This window comes from Canis aureus, chromosome 20 (assembly GCF_053574225.1).
Source record: "Canis aureus isolate CA01 chromosome 20, VMU_Caureus_v.1.0, whole genome shotgun sequence".
Classification (NCBI taxonomy): Eukaryota; Metazoa; Chordata; class Mammalia; order Carnivora; family Canidae; genus Canis; species Canis aureus.
The window spans coordinates 13,276,849-13,301,013 of NC_135630.1; positions in this window are offsets into that span (position 1 = coordinate 13,276,849).

Below are 24,165 nucleotides of genomic sequence, written 5' to 3' on the forward strand. Positions count from 1 at the left end.
AAACTAGAAGACAATCATGTGTATTCAAAATGAGGCAGATATACTAAATAATATCGTATAACCAGTAGAATGTTAAAGAACAATTTTCTGTGACTAGGTAAGATAAATTCCAGGTAACAAAATGTTTCAGCATGGAAATTAATATTAGTGCAATTTCCTAAAAGATTGAAAAAGAAAATACATGTGATCATCTCTATAGATGGTAAGTTGACAAAACTGTTTATTAGTTCTTCATTTGAAAACAATCATTGTGAATTTAAAATAAAGGTGAACTTCCTTAAATTGACAAAAGCATCTATTGTAAGAATCACATGTAAGGAATCTCTATTCTTACCCCTCTTTTACAGTGTACTTATGTTCCTACCTGATGCATTAGGACAAAAAAAGGAGGAGGAGAAGGAAAAGGAGGAGGAGAAACAAAGTAATGACAAAAAGGAAGAATGAAGGTCATTAGACTTCACAATATAGGGATACAGTAAAAGCAGTCCTGAGAGGGAAATACATCGCAATACAAGCATCCATCCCAAAAATGGAAAGAACTCAAATACAAAAGCTAACCTTCCACATAAAGGAACTGGAGAAAGAACAGCAAATAAAACCTACACCCAGCAGAAGAGAGTTAATAAAGATTCGAGTAGAACTCAATGAAACAGAGACCAGAAGAACTGTGGAACAGATCAACAAAACCAGGAGTTGGTTCTTTGAAGGAATTAATAAGATAGATAAACCAGTAGCCAGCCTTATTAAAAACAAAAAAGAAAAGACTCAAATTAATAAAATCACCAATGAAAATGGAGAGATCACAACCAATACCAAGGAAATACAAACGATTTTAAAAACATATTATGAGCAGCTATACACCAACAAATTAGGCAATCTAGAAGAAATGGACACATTTCTTGAAAACCACAAACTACCAAAACTGGAACAGAAAGAAATAGAAAACCTGAACAGGCTGATAACCAGGGAGGAAGTGGAAGCAGTCATCAAAAACTCCCAAGACACAAAAGTTCAGGGCCAGATGGTTTACCAGGGGAATTATATCAAACGTTTAAAGAAGAAATAATACCTATTCTACTAAAGCTGTTCTCAAAGATAGAAAGAGAATTATAGACCAATATCCCTGATGAACACAGATGCAAACATTCTCAACAAGATACTAGCCAATATGATCTAACAATACATTAAGAAGATTATTTACCATGACCAAGTGGGATTTATCCCCGGGATGCAAGGCTGGTTCAACACTCATAAATCAATCAATGTGATTGATCATATCAACAAGAGAAAAAAACAAGAACCATATGATCCTCTCAATCGATGCAGAGAAAGCATTTGACAAAATACAGCATCCATTCCTGATCAAAACTCTTCAGAGTGGAGGAATAAAAGGAACATTCCTCAGCATCTTAAAAGCCATCTACAAAAAGCCCACAGCAACTATCATTCTCAATGGAGAAACACTGGGAGCCTTTCCCCTAAGATCAAGAACACGACAGAGATGTCCACTCTCACCACTGCTATTCAACATAGTACTGGAAGTCCTAGCCTCAGCAATCAGACAACAAAAAGAAATAAAAGGCATTCAAATTGGCAAAGAAGAAGTCGAACTCTCCCTCTTCACTGATGACATGATACTCTACATAGAAAACCCAAAAGACTCCACCCCAAGATTGCTAGAACTCATACAGCAATTCAGCAGTGTGGCAGGATACAAAACCAATGCCCAGAATTCAGTGTTATTTCTATACACTAACAATGAGACTGAAGAAAGAGAAATTAAGGAGTCAATCCCATTTACAATTGCACCCAAAAGCATAAGATACCTAGGAATAAAATACCTAGGAATAAACCTAACCAAAGAGGTAAAGGATCTATACCCTAAAAACTACAGAACGCTTCTAAAAGAAATTGAGGAAGACACAAAGAGATGGAAAAATATTCCATGCTCATGGCTTGGAAGAATTAATATTGTGAAAATGTCTATGCTACCCAGGGCAATGTACAGGTTCAATGCAATCCCTATCAAAATACCATGGATTTTCTTCAGAGTTGGAATCATCTTAAGATTTGTGTGGAATCAGAAAAGGCCCCGAATAGCCAGGGGAATATTAAAAAAGAAAACCATAGCTGGGGGCATCACAATGCTGTATTTCAGGTTGTACTACAAAGCTGTGATCTCAAGACAGTGTGATCCTGGCACAAAAACAGACACATAGATCAATGGAACAGAATATAAAATGCAGAAGTAGACCCTCAACTTTATGGTCAACTAATATTTGACAAAGGAGGAAAGACTATCCACTGGAAAAAGACAGTCTCTTCAATAAATGGTGCTGGGAAAATTGGACATCCACATGCAGAAGAATGAAACTAGACCACTCTCTTTCACCAGACACAAAGATAAACTCAAAATGGATGAAAGATCTAAATGTGAGACAAGATTCCATCAAAACCCTAGAGGAGACACAGGCAACACCCTTTTTGAACTCAGCCATAGTAACTTCTTGCAAGATACATCCATGAAGGCAAGGGAAACAAAAGCAAAAATGAACTATAGGGACTTAATCAAGATAAAAAGCTTCTGCACAGCAAAAGAAACAATCAACAAAACTAAAAGACAACCTACAGAATGGGAGAAGGTATTTGCAAATGATGTATCTGATAAAGGGTTAGTATCCAAGATCTATAAAGAACTTATTAAACTCAACAGCAAAGAAACAAACAATCCAATCATGAAATGGGCAACAGACATGAACAGAAATCTCACAGAGGAAGACACAGACATGGCCAACATGCACATGAGAAAATGCTCTGCATCACTTGCCATCAGGGAAATACAAATCAAAACCACCTCACACCAGTGAGAATGGGGAAAATTAACAAGGCAGGAAACAACAAATGTTGGAGAGGATGTGGAAAAAGGGGAACCCTCTTGCACTGTTGGTGGGAATGTGAACTGGTGCAGCCACTCTGGGAAACTGTGTGGAAGTTCCTCAAAGAGTTAAAAATAGAGCTGCCCTATGACCCAGCAATTGCCCTGCTGGGGATTTACCCCAAAGATACAGATGCAGTGAAACACCGGGACACCTGCACCCCGATGTTTATAGCAACAATGTCCACAACAGCCGAACTGTAGAAGGAGCCTCGGTGTCCATCAAAAGATGAATGGATAAAGAAGATGTGGTCTATGTAAACAATGGAATATTCCTCAGCCATTAGAAATGACAAGTACCCACCATTTGCTTCAATGTGGATGGAACTGGAGGATATTATGCTGAGTGAAATAAGTCAATCAGAGAAGGACAAACATTATATGGTCTCATTCATTTGGGGAATATAAAAAAAATAGTAAAAGGGAATAAAGGGGAAAGGAGAGAAAATGAGTGGGAAATATCAGTGAGGATGACAAAACATGAGAGACTCCTAACTCTGGGAAATGAACAAGGGATAGTGGAAGGGGAAGTGGGCCGGGAGTGGGGGTGACTGGGTGATGGGCACTGAGGGGTCACTTGCCGGGATGAGCACTGGGTGTTATGGTATATGTTGGCAAATCGAACTCTGATTTACAAAAACAAAAGAACTGTTAAAAGACTGGAACCATTAACATACTGAGAGAAAACAATGAACAGCAATGACAATGACGAAGTAAGTTACTGAAGGTAACAGTATAGTAGTCAACTACTGTTCCAATTTCAAAATGGTCTCTTGCTCATATTTTTGGATAGGATATAATGTGCAAATTTTAAATTTGAATTAAAATTAATTTCTATTTAAAAAAAGACTTCACAATATATAGTGTAGTAGTTGAAAGTAATCACCTAACTCTGGAGCAACACTGCCTGGTTTCAAATCCCATCCTTGCAATCTGCTACCAAATAACCTCGAGCGCATTACTTACTACCCCTCTGCCTTTAGTTTTCCATCTTTAAAATAGGGGTAGTAATAATAGTAATAACACCTAAGAAGAGCCTTAGAACAACTTTTAATGCATAATTCTATGTAAGTTCTTGGTCGTGTTTTTAAATTTTAAATATTTACAGGCAATACAAACATCCACCAAAGAAGACTTAAGACTCAACTGGCAAGTGTAACTAGTCAGAAATGTTAAAATACTGTGAGGTAGAAGTCCATAAATAAAGAGTTTTAAGACAGAAAATTTACTAATTAAAAAGTAGAATAGAATAAAGTTCCCATTCATACGTCCCAAAGAGCACTGCCTTGCCACCGACCTATGCCTCTATAGTCTTTCCCATCAGAGTAAACGACAGTGACAACCTTCTAGTTGCTCAGGCCAACACACTTGAAGTTATCCTTGACTTCCTTCTTCCATACTAGGCTACCTGCCATCAATAAGCACACAATCAAAACCATTATCGTCTTCACTGCTACCACTCTAACCCAGGATAGCATATTCATCACCAGTATTACTCCATCACTTCCATAGCCTCCTTACTAGCTTCTCACCTTTGACACTTATTCTTTATTTTATGGTCAATAAAGAAGTCAGCTATTCTTTTAAAAGGGAAATTAACTCCCAATATTCTTGACTTCCCATTTTATTAAGATCAAAACTTGAAATTTCCAACAATTTCTTCCCTCACTTCATCTATGTCTCTCCCCTCTGTGTAATCCACTGTAGGCTCACGAGAATCTTGCTATTCTTCCAAAAAGCCAAGCATTATCCTGCTTCAGAGGCTTTATACTTGCTGTTCCCTCTTTCTGAAATATTATCCCTCAGATACTCGCATACCTACACTTCTAACCTCAGATATTTGTTCAAATATCATCAAAGGCTTCCCTCATCACCCCATATAAAAATGCAGCCCCAAACACCCACCTGCATGTTTCCTATTTACTATACCCAGCTGTATTTTTCTCCTTATCAGTTAAAACCATATGACATGTTATGTATTTCCTTGACTGTTTCTTAATTGTCTGTCTTCCCCATTAGAATGAGTTCTGTGAGTTGAAGGGCTTTTTTCTTTTTGTTTCTTACAGTTTTATCGCCAATACCTAAAAGAGTGCCTGACATGAGTCAGACGATCAATAATATTTGTTTAATAAGTGAAGGAATGTGTATGTAAGTGAAATAAAAATATTAAAAGTCTGGCAATAAAACAAATACATATGACTGTTATGACTTAAACTGTACAACTTTCTTGATAAGATTTTTAGAAGAGCTGCAAGTTTGGAGAGGCATATCACATTCATTATATTAGAAATACTTCAGATCTCTCTAAATTGATATATAAATTCAGTGTAAGGCCAATCAAAATTTCAAAGAGATATTCATGGAAGCAAACATATTGATTATAAAATTCATGTAGAAGTTTAATGTACAATAATAGAAGGTGAAAAAGAGAAATAAGGGTGGGGAATCATCATACCAAGTATCAAGACATATTGAAATATATAGCAATTTAAACAGTGTGATTTGGCAGAGAAAAAGACATATAGATCAAAATCCTGAAATAGGTTCATTTGGCTTTTTCCAGATGTGGCAATTTAAAAAGGGACACACAAAGGATAGACTCATCCATAAAAAGTCCTGTGGAAATGAAATTTCAATCTTAAAACACGCGCTCAAAAAAAATCTCAGATGGTTCTAAAATATAAGGCTAAAACAAGCTTTAAAATCATTAAAGAAAATATCAAAGAGTATTAAAAAAAACAACTTATACTAGGAAAATATGTTTAAGGAAATAAAAAGAATATAAGGAAAATGCAAGAATATAAGAAAGAAAAAGAGTGCATGCATTTCACTACATCAAAGTTAAAATTTTCTCCACAGTGTATGTCAAAATACACTGTAAAAGAAGTCAAAAGCCAAAGACAGACTAAAAGCGAGTATTTTCAGCTTTATAACAGACTAAGTATTCCTATGTAAAACCACAAGTATATTTAGCTGCAAGTATCAACATAAAATAGAAGGACAATCTTCTGCTTAATAGATGCCATGGACTAAATATTGGTGCACCCGCTTCCAAAATTTATTTGGTGAAATTCAGTGTCCAGTGTGATAATTCGATTTCCCTGTACTGGGGAAATTTGTCACATTTAGCAAGAAGAATGGACAATATTAAGTGTTAGGAAAACTTTGTGGCAAATTCTTGTTTACAGCAGGTGGGTGGGTAAATGGGAGTATCCTTTGCCCGTGGGCAGCTTGAAGGTCTCTCTGAAAACCAGAAGTGTGGATACCAGTGACTCAGTCCATGAAAGATCTCTGAGCGGTACATCACATAAGGAAACATAACCGTGAAAATGCTGTTCATAATGGCAAAACTCAGAAAACTACATAAATATTCACTTGTAGGAAAAAGATAAATAAAATATAGTGTAACCAGATAACATTAAGGCAGAGTAAATTAGGTCTATGTGCATCAACTTGGAGATACCAGAAATATTTTAAATTAAAAGCAGATATATATATATATATATATATATATATATATATATATATATGGAACTATATGCATGCTATATTTGTTAAGCAGACATGATTTCAGTTGCCATTCAAAAGTCATTACACACACAAAAAATAAAAATAAAATAAAATAAGGTTATTACACAAAATAAAATGGTGCATTTTGTGTGGATGAGGTATACAGATTAAGGGAAAAAGAGAGCTTGTAAGTTTACAAACCAACTTCTAACAATGTGGAAAGAAGGAAAGAAGAACAATAACAGAAATCTGCCCAAATTTATATACTTTAGTATGACCTGAATTTGGTAAAGTCATTGAATTGATGTTCGACAAATTATATTTGCGTGCTTAAAATTAATTTTCGAATCAGTGATGTATGGTGGGTTAATAAAAAATATATCTTAATGTTTAATGTAGTGCTCTTTCCTTACCCCCCAAAGTATTATTAAACTAATGGTGCAATTTTCTTAGAGTCAATGACATTTAAAAATCAATGAGATACAAGATTTTACTTACAAATTGTTACAATGCAAAGTGGGAGGACTTACACCAGAGACCTCTAAAGAAAGACTAGAGTAACAATGCTATATATGGATTAATATTTCTAAATATCCCTCTCTGTGTGACTATCATGAATAAATAAATAAAATCTTTAAAAAAAAAATTTCTAAATATCCTACCACTGGCAAATATACTAGTATTGCAGTTTATGGAAAATTTGGCTTTAAAAATAGCATGTAAATCAATAAATTGTTCACATTGACTCCTGAAAAATTCTAAGAGCAATAGATTAGAAATAACAATATATTCTTTCTATAAGCCCGGTGCTATATGACTGGATCATAGCTTTTCTGTTCTTTTCTTTCTTTTTTTTTTCCTCTCTTGTCCTCTCCTTTCCTGGCCTTTTCTTTTGTTTCTAACAGGCATATGAGAGTTGTTAAAAATAATAATAATAAAATAATAATAATAATAATAATAATAATAATAAAAAAATTTAAAAAAAAGAATAAAGTCCTATAAGCACTGGAATCTCACTCATTCCAGTTCAATGTTCCTATCCTGAGAGGGCTAGACAATAGAGTGGATACTAGAAATGTCCCAGATTCCAGTCTTGTGAGCAGGATTTCACTGAATGAAACCAAGTGATATAAATTATTATTTCTCAGTCTGTTTCATTTTTCTTTCATATATTGTTGATTTGACCTCAGATCAAGTAAAGATATATGCTGAGGCCAAAAGCACTTTTGTATGACTTATTAGGACTCCAGACATTGAGAAACATAAGAGAGTGAGGACATGCTCAGAAGAGAAGCTTGCCACTTGTTTGGGGAGGCAATGTACCCGAAATGGCACGGAAAAACAATCACCAGCATGCACAAAAAGTACTAGTTGATGCTTTATCTACTCCTTCAGGCACTCCAACCCTGAAATATAGGGCCTGAAATATAGTAAAGGCCTAGGTTCACAGTTCCAAAGAAAACCCCCAGGAAAGGTTTCACATTCCCCTTCAGGAGGTTTCTTTAGTCATGCTGCCTAAACTGGGTGGACTCATTGGTATTTAGTTTCTTTCAAGTCAAGTAGCAGAAGCAGTATGTCTAGCACCCAAGAAATAAGCAATTGACAGATATTGTGTGATTTATATCCTAAGTTCATCTTCCCATGATCCTGACTTGCTTTATGGAGAACCACCAAATTCCTCCCCAGCGGAAAACTCTCACCTAGAACAACTTAGACCAGTGTCGTTCAATTAAATTTTAACTCCATCTTCGGTTTTAATGGTTCTTATCTCCACTCACATATCTGATGATATGCATCCCATGGTACTTCCATCAGTTTTCTAAGTCTTCCACCAAGAACATGTCTAAATATACCTAACCATATAATCATTTTACAAACCCCTTATCAACTATCTTTTAAACAAAACCTAATACAATCTTCTTAACAAATCTATGAGTCCTCTCTTCTGATCAAAGAAACCCAGACCTTCCCACTTGATATACATTTTTTCCTAATACGCACCTATTAAAAGAAGCACATTTCCGTATTTTCCCACATCCTTCCTTTACCCAACTCTTGGAAAAATGTATTTAAATTCCAAAAAGTTAAGGTAGGAACTCAGGATATTTTTTATCCTGTTTCAAAGGAAAAAAATAGTTACTCACCCCCCTTCTTTTCAGAAGGAAAGGAGGATGGCTATCTCTCTCTTTTCTGTAAATAGATAAAAACATTGTTTTATGTTCCTCACCTATAATACAGATTTTATATGTATAGAACATTTAACCTCTATTTCATCATGCTGCTCCAAGGGGAAGAAAACATATGGGGAAATCTGGTCAGTATTTGTTTTTGTGTGTATGTGTGTGTGTGTGTGTGTGTGAATAAGGATAATTGGTCTCTGATTCAGAACACTTCATGTGCACATTTAAGTTAAAATTGATAAATACAGGGCAGCCCGGGTGGCTCAGCGGTTTAGCGCTGCCTTCAGCCCAGGTTGTGATCCTGGAGACCTAGTATCGAGTCCCATGTCCGGCTCCCTCTGCCTGTGTCTCTGCCTCTCTCTCTCTCTCTCTCTCTCTGTTTCTCATGAATAAATAAATAAAATCTTTAAAATAAATAAATAAATAAATAAATAAATAAATAAATTTAATAAATACAAACAATAAAAGCCTAGTGACCACCGGGTGAACAAGATCTCCATGGTTCCAAATTCCATCAAAAAAAGAAAAAGAAAGAGAAGAAAGAAAGAGAAGAAAGAAAGAAAGAAAGAAAGAAAGAAAGAAAGAAAGAAAGAAAGAAGAAAGAAAGACAATGAAAAGAGAAAGAAAACTGTGCATGAGACCAAAATATTCCTGTTCCAAAGGAACGAAAGTCCACAGACACTCATGTGAATACTTTGGGGTTTCCTGGGGAAGAAGGAAATCTAAATTTAAGGAATCTGTAAGATAATAGATTTCCAAGTCACCTTCCTACCTGTACCACAAGTGAGTGTACCTGAGTAAAGCAAAGGAAGTTCCAGCAAAACTCACAGTAGGGATGACAAACTGGGGTTTATTCCCTGTACCACTGTTGTGACTTTCCATTTCTGAAAGTGTATTGGTGCTGATGCTTTACATGTCTGTATTATGAATGCTCTTCCTTTTTAAAGAAATATTCATTTATTTGAGAGAGAGAGAGAGAGAGAGAGAGAGGAGGGAGGAGGCCAGTGGGAGACAATCTTTCAGCAGACTCCCCACTGAGTGCAGAGCCTGACCCCAGGGCTGGATCTCAAGACCTTGAGATCATGACCTGAACGGAAATCAAGAGTCAGGTGCTAAACCGATTGGGTCACTCACTCAGGCGCCCCTGTATTAGGAGTGTTCTTAATTGTCATAGGATATTAGCCCATTTAGAAAGAGCCACGTAGGGATTCCTGGGTGGCACAGTGGTTTGGCCCCTGCCTTTGGCCCAGGGCATGATCCTGGAGACCCGGGATCAAATCCCACGTCGGGCTCCTGGTGCATGGAGCCTGCTTCTCCCTCTGCCTGTGTCTCTGCCTCTCTCTCTCTGTGACTATCACAAATAATAAATAAAAATTAAAAAAAAAAAGTAGATTTTCTAAAAAAAAAAAAAAAAAAAAAAGAAAGAGCCACGTATAGAAAAGTGCTGGTACTTTTGGGGTCTTCCAACCCTAAAAACACTTTTGAGTTAAAGTCTTTGTTACTAATGATTTTGCCAGTCAAGTCCTCTTTATTCAATTGCTACCTTTTGAAATTTATTGCTTCTCTATGGTTACCAGATACACTCCATTTTATAAAGCAACTATTTGTTTGTTAACACGCATTTGTCAAAACTAAACTTTTAAGTCAAGGAGGCTTAGTAACACTTGAGGAGTTCAGTCCCTCATTAAATATCCTCTTTTCTTCTTTTCCTTTTCTTTTCTTTTCTTTTCTTTTCTTTTCTTTTCTTTTCTTTTCTTTTCTTTTCTTTTCTTTTCTTCTTTTCTTTTCTTTTCTTTTCTTTCTTTTCTTTTCTTTCTTTTCTTTTCTTTTCTTTTCTTTTCTTTTCTTTTCTTTTCTTTCTTTTCTTTTCTTTTCTTTTCTTTTCTTTCTTTTCTTCTTTCTTTTCTGGCTTTTCTATCTGACCATAGGCAATTACCAAGGCCAGCTTTGTGGGGAAAAGCTGCCCTCCCTTTACAGGCGTTGTCCACAGCCAATGTGATACAGTCCCTTGGAGGACGCAGGCCCTTCTGGCTGGCCAGATTCTTTGCATACTTCATTCCCACATTCCTAGATTTCTTTATCTGAGGCCTTAAGCAGAAGTCTTCTTCAGTTGTCTCTGCACAGGCTTCTTATGGGGGGATGGAAGAGAGAGGAATTTGAGGGTCCCCCAACCATGAGATGACCCCCATGTCTATGTGGATCTGCTTGACCCCCCAACCAGTATACAGTGTGCCATTCCATGGAGTAAAGTGGAACAAGAGGAGTCAGCATCTTCTCTGGTTTTAGCAAGAGTTTATCATCCCACTAAGTGATTAAAAGGTTAGCTTTTTTTTTTTCTTTTTTAATTTTTGGCTCATCATTACTTTTATTGCCACTCAGATATCTGACAGCTCCACTGCCTCTCTGAGCTTAGCTCAACTCCTGACAACTCTAAAATCTGATAGTCCCACTTTGGGCTAGCTCAACTGGAAACAACAACTAAAACCATGGGGAAAGTCCAAGAAGCCTCAACTGTCAACAGAAATCAGAAATTATATATTCCCAGAACTCAATAGGTCTAGCCCAGCAGCACCTTAACTTTATGTGAGAGAGTAGAAGCAATGCCTTTAGGAGAACTTTACTCCCTATCCCATGAAAAAGTGGAGCTGAACCAAAGCCCCCAGCTCAACAGGGACCACGATTCACATTTAAGTTCTCTTAAATGCCTGGGGTATGGTTCACCAATGGTTGAGTTAGGCCAAAACCCGATGTGTCTAGTGTGTTCCTACTGATGTTCGACCTTAGCACTAGTTATTCAGAAGTGAAACTGGATATGGCTGCACGGCTCAGCATGTGGAAATCAAGGCTATTGTCATCGCTGTGATAAATTCTTTTCTTGATGAAACTTGTTATATTTTTACTGATGCTTGAACTATTGCCAATAGCCTAGATGTTTGGTCTGCCACTTGAAATCCTACAGAAGGGCAGATTAAATGCATCTCTATTTAGGGCCACAAACTTTGGAAACAGATCACAGCTGCCGATTGAACCATCTGGATAAGTTATGTAGTGTCTGTGATAAAGACCCACCCTCTGATAGAACCAACTGGAATCAAGCTGCTCTTTGAGCCTGGGCTGCCCACATTGCCACCCTTGCTCTTTTGATCTTAATGGCAAAACATTCACTCTCATAGACGAGGCACAAAGAGAAGGATCCTATATTTCTGGAAGAGGGGCTACCTCTCCATCTTATATTTGTGACACTTACCAACTTGATGTAATTGCTCATGGTGAGGAAGGTCAAATAGCGTCGAGTTTTGCCTCTTACTACTCCTGAGAGAACCAAGATACAGTCTGTGTACTTCCTAGTACATCCTCCTGTACTTGGGTTAGTGTCTCAGGCCGAGTGAAGAGGTTAATACAGAAAATTAAGTGGAAAACCACCTGGCTTGCTAAGATAAACTCTGATGATTTGTGAGATTTGTAGAACTGATTGTGTTAAGGTCCCTTTGGGGGCATGATTGAGAATAACACTGCAGGTTGCTCTCATCGTGATGCTTGATGTCCTGTTCATAGTAGCCTTAATTAAACGAGACAAATTGGATGGATTTGGTCTCAGTCTCTGTTACAGAGTGGCAGACAGAATGATGTGCTCGTGGAAAATGTGGCTGGAGATCAAAGTGTGATGTAAACAAGAAGCTGATGTAGTTGAGGAGCGGTACTCCATGTGTCTCTCATAATTCTGCACATTTCATGAGCCGAGCACAGCACTATCTATACTTTTATGCTAAATTATTTTTTAAAACTATTTTTGTATAACATGTAGCTTTGGAAGCTAGAGATACTGTCTTTGCAGCAAAGGGTATATTTGCTTGATTGTCCAATGTAATAAAATAAAGTTTTACCTCTGGCTACCAGGATAAGTGTGCTTAAAGCCAATTATAAAAACAAAACAAAACAAAAACAAAAACAAAAACAAACAAAAAAAACAATGGAGTTTCCCAAGCTCAGAGCTTTTTATTTACAATGAACCTGTCTGCCTGTTCAGGTGCCAGTTAGCCTCTTTCTCTGAATGGGAATCAGGCCCCTGGAAACTGGTGCATAAAAATGTGGAAACTGTGAAGACTGCAACTGCTGTATGTAGTAAACCGTCCTTTGTTCCTGACCCAAGATTCTTGTGTCATCTATCAGAATCTGTGAAACTGTGGTAGGCTAAGGTGTTAGATTTCAGTAGAAGAAAACTGTCAAATATTCCACATTTCATGTCATACTCTTCCCTGGGCATACCATAGCTTTCAACATCACCTCTTTACTTTCCTGCTGTTGTTGGTTTTTAATGTCACCCTTTCACTGAGGCTGTAGTTACCTTATCTAAAATTATTCTCTCCCATATACCCACAGTTCCCATGCTCCTTCCCTGATTTTCTTGTCTCGGCGTGTGTATCTGAGCAATCATTCTGTATTCTACTTATTTATGTAGTTTATTATATCACAACCAAAGTGAATGTGTGCTTCCTAAAGGAGGTTGTTTTCTTCATTGATGAATTCCCAGCATCTCAAATTGTGGCTGAAATACAGGAGAAGCCCAATAATACTCTTTGAATGATTAATAACGTGGCCTGGCAAGGGCTACTAAAAGTCCTGAGGAGATGAGGAGAATATGTCTGGAGACAATAGGAGATAAAATGTGCAAGACAAGTACATGCCAGACGCCAAATTACAAAAAAATCTAAAAACTGGACAGAGAACTATAGTATTCTCATCTTGAATTCTCTAATTTTGATAATGGAACCACCATTCACATTTTTATCACTCCAGATAACCTAGAATAACCTAGTTGTTACTTTTCCAACTCACTTTGGTACAAAAAGAAATTCATAGATCCCATCAACTTTACCATATCAATATGTCTAGGATTATACATCACTTCCTAAGATTTAGGGCAGAGCCTTATTTTTCATCTTGACTAATGAAATAGTTTCCTAATTGATTGCCGTAACAAAAAGCCTTGGCCTTAAATACAATTCTCAAAATCATTCTGTCCATGTCATTTCTCTCCTTATTCCATGAATTTAGCACAGGATTATGACATCTATAGCTCTTCATGATTTGGCCCCCAGTTAAACTAGGGTCCCGTATTTAACTCTGCACTGTTTTGCATTCGCCAACATGTTTAACATATTTACTCAATATGTTTGAATGTTGGTCATTCAAATCTCTTCGCAGCTTTCCTTATCCTGACCTTGTCCCCCTCTCCACCCTCTTGGATTTGTTATCTCCTGTTCATAGCTCAAAACTTAACTTGAATATATTTTCCTGGGAAAAGTTCTATTGAACATCTCCTTCATCCACCCAGAAATATTTAAGTTACCCAATGCCCCCAAGAGCCACATGCTTAAATTTTCCATAGAAATCACTAATTTAGGGCAGCTCAGGTGGCTCAGCAGTTTAGCGCTGCCTTCAGCCCAGGGCCTGATCCCAGAGACCTGGGATTCAGTCTCACATCAGGCTCCCTGCATGGAGCCTGCTTCTCCCTCTGCCTGTGTCTCTGCCTCTCTGTCTCTGTGTCTCTCATGAATAAATAAATAAAATCTTTAAAAAAAAGAAATCACTAATTTAAATTGAAATGTTTTCCTATCTGTTCATACTAGAGTGCTAGAAGATCCTTGAAGAGAAAGGACTACATTCTCTTTTAATTATTTAAATGTGTCTGTGTTTCCTGTACCAGTACCCAGCTTGTAGCAGTAACAGGATACAAATAAAGTCAAATTTACCGAGTCAGGTATTCTGTATCACATCACAATTAATTTTAATATAAAATATGTTTATAAAATCCACCTAAAGTGAATTTTTCTTTTGTTTCCACTAAGTTTTGCATAAAATATCAACACGACAATATCTCGGCATGCATTCAATATTGTGTAAAATATGCACTGGCTGAAAAGTCATTATAAATCTGTGGGCTAAATCATCAGAATAAATGAGATTTCTGTGGAAGATGAACTGTGCTCGGTGTGCTCACTCCCTCCTTCAGTCTTTTTTCCTTTATACAATTTATTACTCTCTCAAGTTATTCTATTAGTCTGCTTGCATTTTATTGTCTCTCTGCTATCACAAGAATGAACGATTCATGGCAGCAAAAGTCGGTCTGGGTCACTGTTACATCATTTGTGCCTAGAACTAGGGCTGTCACCTTGAAGACATCACAAAATATATTGTTGTTATTTTTCCAGTCGCTTTAACATGCCCCAAGAATAGTTTGAATAGATTCATCATATCAATAATTTTAGAGAGATCAGACATTAATTAAAAATATTTTTGAGAATTTAGCAAGCTTATTTCTTATGTCTTTTAAGATAGGGCGATGACTAATTTAAATGGCTGGTGTACATGTGCTCTGATTCTGAAAAATTGGAGTTGAAATCACTTTTAGAAACATGTTATTTACAGCCTTCCTTGAACTCCATTGAAAAAAGATAAGCTTCTATTTTTTTTCCTATAAATGGCACATAATATATAAAAGAGTTTAAGTTGTGTGTTTTTTGTTTTTGTTTTTGTTTTCCATGAGGCCTCAATGATTCTAATTTTTTTTTTAAGAATTTATTTATTTATTCATGAGAGACATGGAGAGACAGAGGCAGAGACACAGGCAGAGGGAGAAGCAGGCTCCATGCAGGGAGCCTGATGTGGGACTCGATCCTGGGACTCCAGGATCACGGCCTGGACTGAAGGAAGGCGCTCAACCGCTGAGCCACCCAGGTGTCCCAATGATTCTAAATTACTTGAAATGTCAAAGAATTAGGCACTGGTAATGAGAAGATTGGAGACCTTGAGGGATAAAAACTAAAGGTTGTTGCATTATCCTAATATATATAGGCTCTTCTGATGCCACTTCATTCTACTCATGTTTCCTTCATATATGACAAATTGAAGGGATATTAGCAGTAATATGCTGTTAACTGTATGTATAACAACAAGTTCACTATAGGAAAAAAAATATGTGACTTATATCACTTACCAATTTCCATAGTAAAAATATTCCCACCATAGTTGATTTCAAGCTACTGATATATTAGTGGTTCACAAAATTCCTAAAATTTTGGCAGTTTCTTGAGTCATTAGGAGATGGCTCTGGAAAACAACTGAATATGTTTGGTGGAAAGGAAAAAAGGAAATTAAGCCTATAGAATTTTGGTAAAAATTTGTCTTTTTAAATAATGGTTGGTTTGGGAGTTACACTTACTTTATTTTTTTAAGTTTTTATTTAATTAGGTAACATGTGATGCAATATTAGTTTCAAGTACAAAATATAGTGATTCTCAACACTTCCATACAACATCTGGTGTCATCACAACTGCCTTCCTGAATCCCCATAATCTGTTTAACCCATCACCCTATCTCTCCTCTGGTAACTATCAGTTTGTTCTCTATAGTTAAGAATCTATTTCTTCATTTGCCTTTTTTCCTTTTGCTCAGTTGTTTTGCTCTTAAATTCCACATATGAGTGAAATCTTATGGTATTCATCTTTCTCTGACTGACTTTCACTTAGTATAATGTTCTCTAGCTCCATCTACATCATTGCAAATCTCAAGATTTCATTCATTTTGATGGCTGAGCAATATTCCATATACATTCTATATATCTGTATCTATCTTTCCACCTATCTATCGCATATTTTTTATTCATTCATCTATTGATGGACACTTGGGGTGCTTCCATAATTTGGCTATTGTAGACAAGGCTGCTATAAACATCCAGGTGCATGTATCCTTTTAATTAGTATTTTTGTGTTCTTTAGGTAAATACCTAGTGGTACAATTGCTGGGTTGTAGGGTAGCTTGTTTTTTAATTTTTGGAGAAACTCCATACTGTTCTCCAGAGTGGCTGCACCAGTTTGCATTCCCACTGAGAGTGCAAGAGGGTTTCCCTTTCTTCACATCCTCACCAGCCTCTATTGTTTCTTCTTTTGTTGATGTTAGCTATTCTGACAGGTGATATCTCATTGTAGTTTTGATTTGCCTTTCCCTGATGATAAGTGATGTTGAGAATCTTTTCATGTGTACGTTGGCCACATGGATTCTTGGAAAAAATGTCTAAGATTATCTTCTGCCCATTTTTAATTGGATTATTTGTTATTTGGGTGCTGGTTTTTTTTTATAAGTTCTTTATAAAGTTTGGATATACCTCTTTATTAGATATGTTGTATGTAAATATCTTCTTCCATTCCACAGGCTGTCTTTTAGTTTTATTGATTGTTTTCTTTGCCATGCAGAAGCTTTTTATTTTGATGTAGTCTCAATAGGTTTTTTTTTTTTTTTTTTTTTGCTTTCCTTTTCCTGCCTCAAGAGACAAATCTAGAAGGAAGTCATTATAGCCAATGTCAAAGATGCCTGTGTTCTGTTCTAGAATTTTTATGGTTTTAAGTCTCACATTTAGGTTTATAACCCACCTTAAATTTATTTTTGAATTTGTTTTATTTTTTTTATTTTTTTTTTTATTTTTTATTGGTGTTCAATTTACTAACGTAAAGAATAACCCCCAGTGCCCGTCACCCATTCACTCCCACCCCCCGCCCTCCTCCCCTTCTACCACCCCTAGTTCGTTTCCCAGAGTTAGCAGTCTTTGCGTTTGAATTTGTTTTAAGAAAGTGGTCCAGTTTCACTCTTTTGCATGTAGCTGTCTAGTTTTCCCAACACCATTTGTTGAAGAGACTTTTTTCCCATTGGATATTCTTCCCAGCTTTATTGAAGATTAATTGATCATATAATTGTGGTTTTTTAATTTATGAAATTTCTATTCTGTTCCATTGATCTATGGGTCTATTTTTATTATGGCACCATACCATTTCAATTGCTATAGTTTAATACTGGAAGTCCTAGGCACAGCAATCAGACAACAAAAAAGAAACAAAAGGCATTTGAATCAGCAAGGAAGAGGTCAAACTTTCACTCTTTGCAGATGACATGATACTGTAAATAAAAAATAATAATTTGAGAGACTCCACCTAAAAAATTCTAGAACTAATAAATTCAGTAAAGTCACAGAATACAAAGTCAATGCACAGAAATCTGTTGCATTTCTATCACCAATAGTAAAGCAGCAGAAAAAGAAATTGAAGAATCAATCTCATTCACAATTTCACCAGAAACCATGAGATACCTAGGAATAAACCTAACTAAAGAAGTGAAAGACCTATATGCTTAAAACTATAAAACACTGCCAAAAGAAGTTGAAGGTGATACAAAGAAAGGGAAAAAAATTCTATGTTCATGGATTGGAAGAACAAATATTGTTAAAATGTCTGTATTACCCAAAGTAATCTACAGATTTAATGCCATCCCTATCAAAATACCAATAGAATTTTTCATAGAGCTAGAAGAAATGATCCTAAAATTTGTATGGAACCACAAAAGACCCCAAATAGCCAAAGCAACCTTAAAAAAGAAAAACATAGGGAAGCCTGGGTGGCTCAGTGGTTGAGCATCTGTCTTTTGCTCAGGACGTGATCCTGGAGTCCCAGGATAGAGTCCCACATCAGGCTCCGTGCATGGGGCCTGCTTCTCCCTCTGCCTGTGTCTCTGCCTCTCTCTCTCTCTCTGTGTGTCTCTCATGAATAAATAAATAAAATATTTTTTAAAAAAGAAAAGAAGAATATAGCTGGAGTCACCACAATTCCAGAATTCAAGTTATATTACAAAGCTATCATGATCAAACAGTATGGGAATTAACCTTACTTTAGAAAAAAAGCTCACATGTGAATAAGATTTTATAAGATTTTTGTCATCCAATGAACTCTGCAATCTTTTACCAAATTTTCCTAGCACTTTCCAAAAGCATCATGGTGAGAAAGTGGATGGGTTCTAATAGTTTTAACCATTTAATGATTAGATAAGTAAGTTTTATATTACCTCGTTACATGAAACTGGATGAAACATCATGGAATTGAAAGGAGTCAAGAGACTTAATTTAAATTCTAGTCTTGCTCTGTGAATATCTAATGTTAAATTTGGTCCAAGTCACTTAAGCTCTTACAGCCTAGCATTCTTAATAGATATCTGTTACATATTTGAATGAGAGTGTTGAATACATATACATATAAGTTAGTTTGTTTTTTTCTAAAAAAATATTTATTTATTTTTTCATGAGAGACACGGAGAGAGAGAGGCAGAGACATAGGTAGAGGGAGAAGCAAGAGTCCCTCTGAAGCAGGAAGCCCAATGTAGGACTCGATTCCAGGACCCTGGGATCATGACCTGAGCAAAAGGCAGATGCTCAACCACTGAGCCACCAGGTGCCCCTAAACTAACTGGTTTAATAAAAATTGATGCTCCTCATCATTTTTGTGGGTTGATAAACAGCACATCATGTACAGATAGAGACTACATGAAAAAGTTGTTACATGAGAAATGCTCAGAGAATAAGAGAGATGGCCAAGAGTTAGGTAGAGAAGCAACATGAGGGAGGGCAGTATTTAAAAAGTAAAATGTTATACCAACAAAATGTATACCAAGTCAAAGCAAAATAGGGCAAGGTAGTTTTATTGATTTTGCCATATAACAGGTATTTTTTCTGATTGGAACTCTATCAGAGACTTCATCATCTTGAAAGCAACTAGTGTTTTTTAAATTCAGCATTTGTTAAATTTTAACTCATTTAAAAATGAAGCAGAAGAATGTTTTTATTTTATTTCCCTTTTGTGCTTCAAAACTATATGTGGGATTTGTAGATCACTAAATGTACACTTTAACGCCAAGTTTTACTGATATAATAGCTTGCAGATAAGAAAATTATGTTAAAAATAATTTAAGGAAGGATTTTTCTTCATTAAAATTGTAACTTGAAATCTCAGGACAAAAAAATTGCAATAGTTTCTTCTACTTGCTCAGTGTAGTGATACCATGAAAATGATAAGAAAGTACATTTCCCAACTTCTATCTATTTGAAGTGAAAAATATCAACAACTCAAAACTGCTACATGCTCTGATGATATTTTGTAATCCAATATTATAATTTTATGCAATATTTGTAACTTGAGAAATGTCACTAAAACTAATTATTATAATCTACATATGACATATATAGAAGGAAATCCAATATATTGTAAGAAAACAAACACAGATCATTTTGTTAAGAACAAATTATCTTCAAGAGAGTTTCCATAAAATACAATATATTTAAATGTATTATATTATTGCTTTGAAATATATTTTTTACTAACTGTATTAATCATAGACATCAAGAGAAGTAAAAAAAAACAAACAATAAGCAAGGACAATTATATCAGTACTTAGAAATTAAGTTCTAATTAATTTTGAATGGATACATTTGCAAGAGCAATAGTACAGCAAGTAGATTAAAATTCCCCTCTTTAAATTAATTAAGGGAATTTTAGTGTGAATAAATAAGTAGAAAAGAGGGCATAATGAGGGCAGCACTCTTGATTCTGGTTTGAATAAAATCTAGTTCCCAAATGCCTAAATCTAATTTATGCTGGTGATGGATATAACCAAATGTCAATAACTGAAGGTCAAACTGCCTATGGAGATAAATAAAGTATATTAAGAGCCACAGATTTCTAATTCTCCTCATCGAAAAATTAAAAAAAAAAAAAAAAAAAGGCTGGGATGCCTAGATAGCTCAGGGGTTGAGCGTCTGCCTTCTTTCTGCCCAAAGCATGATCCTGGAGTCCTGGGATCAAGTCCTGCACTGAGCTCCCTGCAGGGAGCCTGCTTCTCCCTCTGCCTGTGTCTCTGACTCTCTCTCTGTGTCTTTCATGAATAAATAAATAAAATCTTTAAAAAAATAAAAAGAATACAAATGAAAAACATTTATTAATTTTTCTTTAAATTTTTCTGTAACTTTGTAGCCAACATGATTGTGACTGGTTTCCCAATGTGTGTTACTTTCCCTTATGACACTGGAATCTTTTGATCCCAGGCTCTTTAGGTAAAACCATTTCTTAATATTGTACAAGTTCAGTGTTCAATGTATGGAATAAACAACTCTTCTACTAGCGTTTCCCAATAGAAATATAATGTGAACCACAAATGTAATTTAAAATTTTCTAGTAGCCATAACCTGGTATAATAACAATACAAAGAATAGGTTAAATTAATAGTGTATTTGATTTAACCCAACATACCCAAACCACTCTTATTATGACTTATAATCAATATAATAATAATCAAAATTAAGTATGTATTTTATACTTAAACAGGATGCAACATTTGCAACAATTCAAGTGAAATATAATCCTACCAAAACAATAAAATTGTGTTTCACCAATAAAAACATGTACAAAACTTCGACTTTTATATTTAAATTAAAATAAACAATTCATCCCCTCAGTCTCACTAGTCACCTTTCAAATATTCAGTTGGCACATGTGGCTACAGGCTACCCTACAGAGTAGCTCAGCTGTATGTAACAATGTAGGAATAGAATTCAGAAGAAAAAATAAAAACACACACCTAAGGAAATAGTATATATCTACACATATTTACAGGCTTTTTTTCTTAGATGAACATGAATTAAATTTTATTCAACTACTTCATGAAAAGTCAATGTATAATCTCTAGTCACATTATGATCTGGATTACTTTACTTTATATATTGACTTTATATATTTAAATGAAAACTTTATAATCGAACACTGACATTTTTATACCCTAACTTTATTAAACGAAAGTTAAATCATGGTCTCTATCCTCTTTATAAGGCTTGACACCTAATTATGAAGAACAATAAGCAATAACTTTATTTAAATAAAGAATGATATTTAAAAGTGCAATTATAATTTTTCATTGACTGCAAATATGATAGCAAAATCACCATTTATGTTGTCTTTCAGATGCAACTGATAATATTATACTTAAATAATATTAAATAATATACTTAAATAATATTAAAAATAATATTATACTTAAAAGAGACATTACATGGGTTTGAGAGGCAACAATAGGATCAGAGTTGTAACATATATAAGAAACTGAGTAGGAATATTGGGTGACTAATTAGAATGGCATTTACAGAGAAATGTGTATTTTTTAATTACCTTGCAGATGTACTGTAATTTTAGTTGCTACCAGGTGCTGTGAGTGATGAGGTCCCACAGACTCCTCTAGTTGCAATAGGCACCAACTGCCACATTGAAATTCTACTATAAACTACATTCTTAGAGTCTCCCGAAACTGCTCTATTTTCTCCTTGAGCTACATTCTTTCAGGGAGTGTAGTTCAGATACTACATCTGGCTCCTTGCCCTGGATGCTGACCAGTTTGCCTCTGTGACATTAACCTGGTGCCTGAGAGTCTGAGTGTCAAGAAGGTTGACTCATTTACAGTTTTCCATTATGTAGCTCTAACATTTTATGTTGTTTCCTAAATAATAGATGCTGTATAGCTGGCCTAGCCATGGTAAAAATGCAGCTACTCTCCTCGGTGGCTTCGTAACAGTGTTCTTCACTGTGACAACCAGATATATGAATATATGTTTTCTTTATTTCCTTATTTTTTTGTTTAACCATATGGCTTAGAAGAAGGCTGAACTTCCACAAGTAAAGAGTTCCCTTCTTTCCCCTCCTCCCATTCTATCATGATTTGAGCTCATAAGCAGGAAATTATTCTACTTTGATATATTATCATTTATGGTAATTTATATAAATTAAGTCCAGTATATTAGATTATTGCATGCAAAACAGAAAGTTATAAAAGATCAATTATTCTACAAGTATAACTGATACACTTTTTCTATAGTATATTAGTAAGGAAATGGTTATAGAATGTGACAAGAGATTTTAACTAAGCCTATATAAGAGGGACACCTGGGTGGCTCAGGGGTTGAGCGTCTGCTTTCAGCTCAGGAGGTGATACCAGGGTCCAGGATCGAGTCCCACATTGAGCTCTTTGCAAGGAGCCTGCCTCTCCCTCTGCCTATGTCTCTGCCTCTCTCTCTGTGTCTCTCATGAATAAATAAATAAAATCTTTAAGAAAAATAAATAAACATTAGATCAGAGATTTGGGATCCATAAAATTGCATAGTTGTATGTTTATATTAAATAAATTTTAATTAGGCCAAAGAAAAACCAAAATCAATGAAACGAAACAACAGCAAAACAGAAAATACAGTGTGGAAGGAAGTAGTGCTTTTTGTTTTGTTTTCATTTTAACCATATTTGGATAGCTGAACTAAGCATATCTATATGTGTGTATTCTCTAACTTGAATTAATTCTGAAAACAAGGTAAGTGTTAAGAAAAGCCTGATGTGACAACAGGATATATGTAGTTGTGGTTGCTATGTTAGGAAAAAAAGGATTAAGAATTCAAGGAATGATGTATATTAAGACTAACTTTAAAAAATGTCAATGCATATTCTGTTTTCCATTCAGGATGGTTATGGGGATTTATGAAAAATACCACAGTATGTCCCTTTAATAGAAATACAATAGTGCTGTGTTGATGATGATTTTTAAATTTCTATAAATAATGTGACATAGGTGGATGGAATGTTAAAGTATTTCTTTTTCAGTAATTCCACTAGGAGTTGACATATATCTCTAAGTGTGCTCCCCTTTAGTCATTACTTTCTGTCACCATTTGAAAATGTGCCTGAATACAAGAAGCTATTCTTTAATAAGACATTCAGCTATCAACACTTATTCTATTGTAATTCAAGTTCCTTTGTCTTTTAAGGAAATTGCTGTTGAATTATAGTCCTAGACCATCCCTAATAGCACTGTTACTAAAACTGATTTTTCATACATATTCATAACTAAAACCATAAAGACCACTGCAGATTTCAAAATGATGCATCAATCAATGTCACAAATATCTGCTTAGCAACTCAAAAAAGAGAAAGCACAGCCTAATACTTTCTTTGTAAAACACTACTGTGCACATTTATGCAAAACATCAAAAAACAATTTGTCTTATGCATATATATATATATATATACATAACTTGATATTACAAATATACACAAGGCTGAGAAATAAAATGCTAAAAGAAGTAACTCTGTGCAACTCCCCACCCTTCAAAGTTAATACTCTTCAAGGCAAGTTATAGAGTTCTGAAGGGAAAAAACTAATACCACCCTAACCTAGGCTATTGTTGAACTTGATTTGGCCCAAAGTAGTTAAGTGCTGTCCTGTATTTTCTCATGATCTCTCAGTAACACATTTTTCTCACCTACCAATACTAAAACCTGAACCTAATGTAGGAAATTTTAGATTAAAGAATCTTGTGCTAAAACCTTATGGAAGAAATTGCTTTATACAAAATTGTTTATTTTTCCTTTACAAGTAGAAAAAAAATAACAAAATGAAAATCCAGCTTGATAGCAATGATAAAAAAAAAAAAACCTATACAGCACTATGAGAGATAACATGTATTTAACAATTAAACTTAAATCTTATCAACAACACTAATAACATATCAGTTGAAGTAACCTGATCATCTCATTAAATAGCACTTTGAAACTTTTTAATTTTGATTTTTATGTCATATTATATATTCAAGCATGGAAAATTTTTCAAAAATCATTTTAATAAATTGCAAACAAT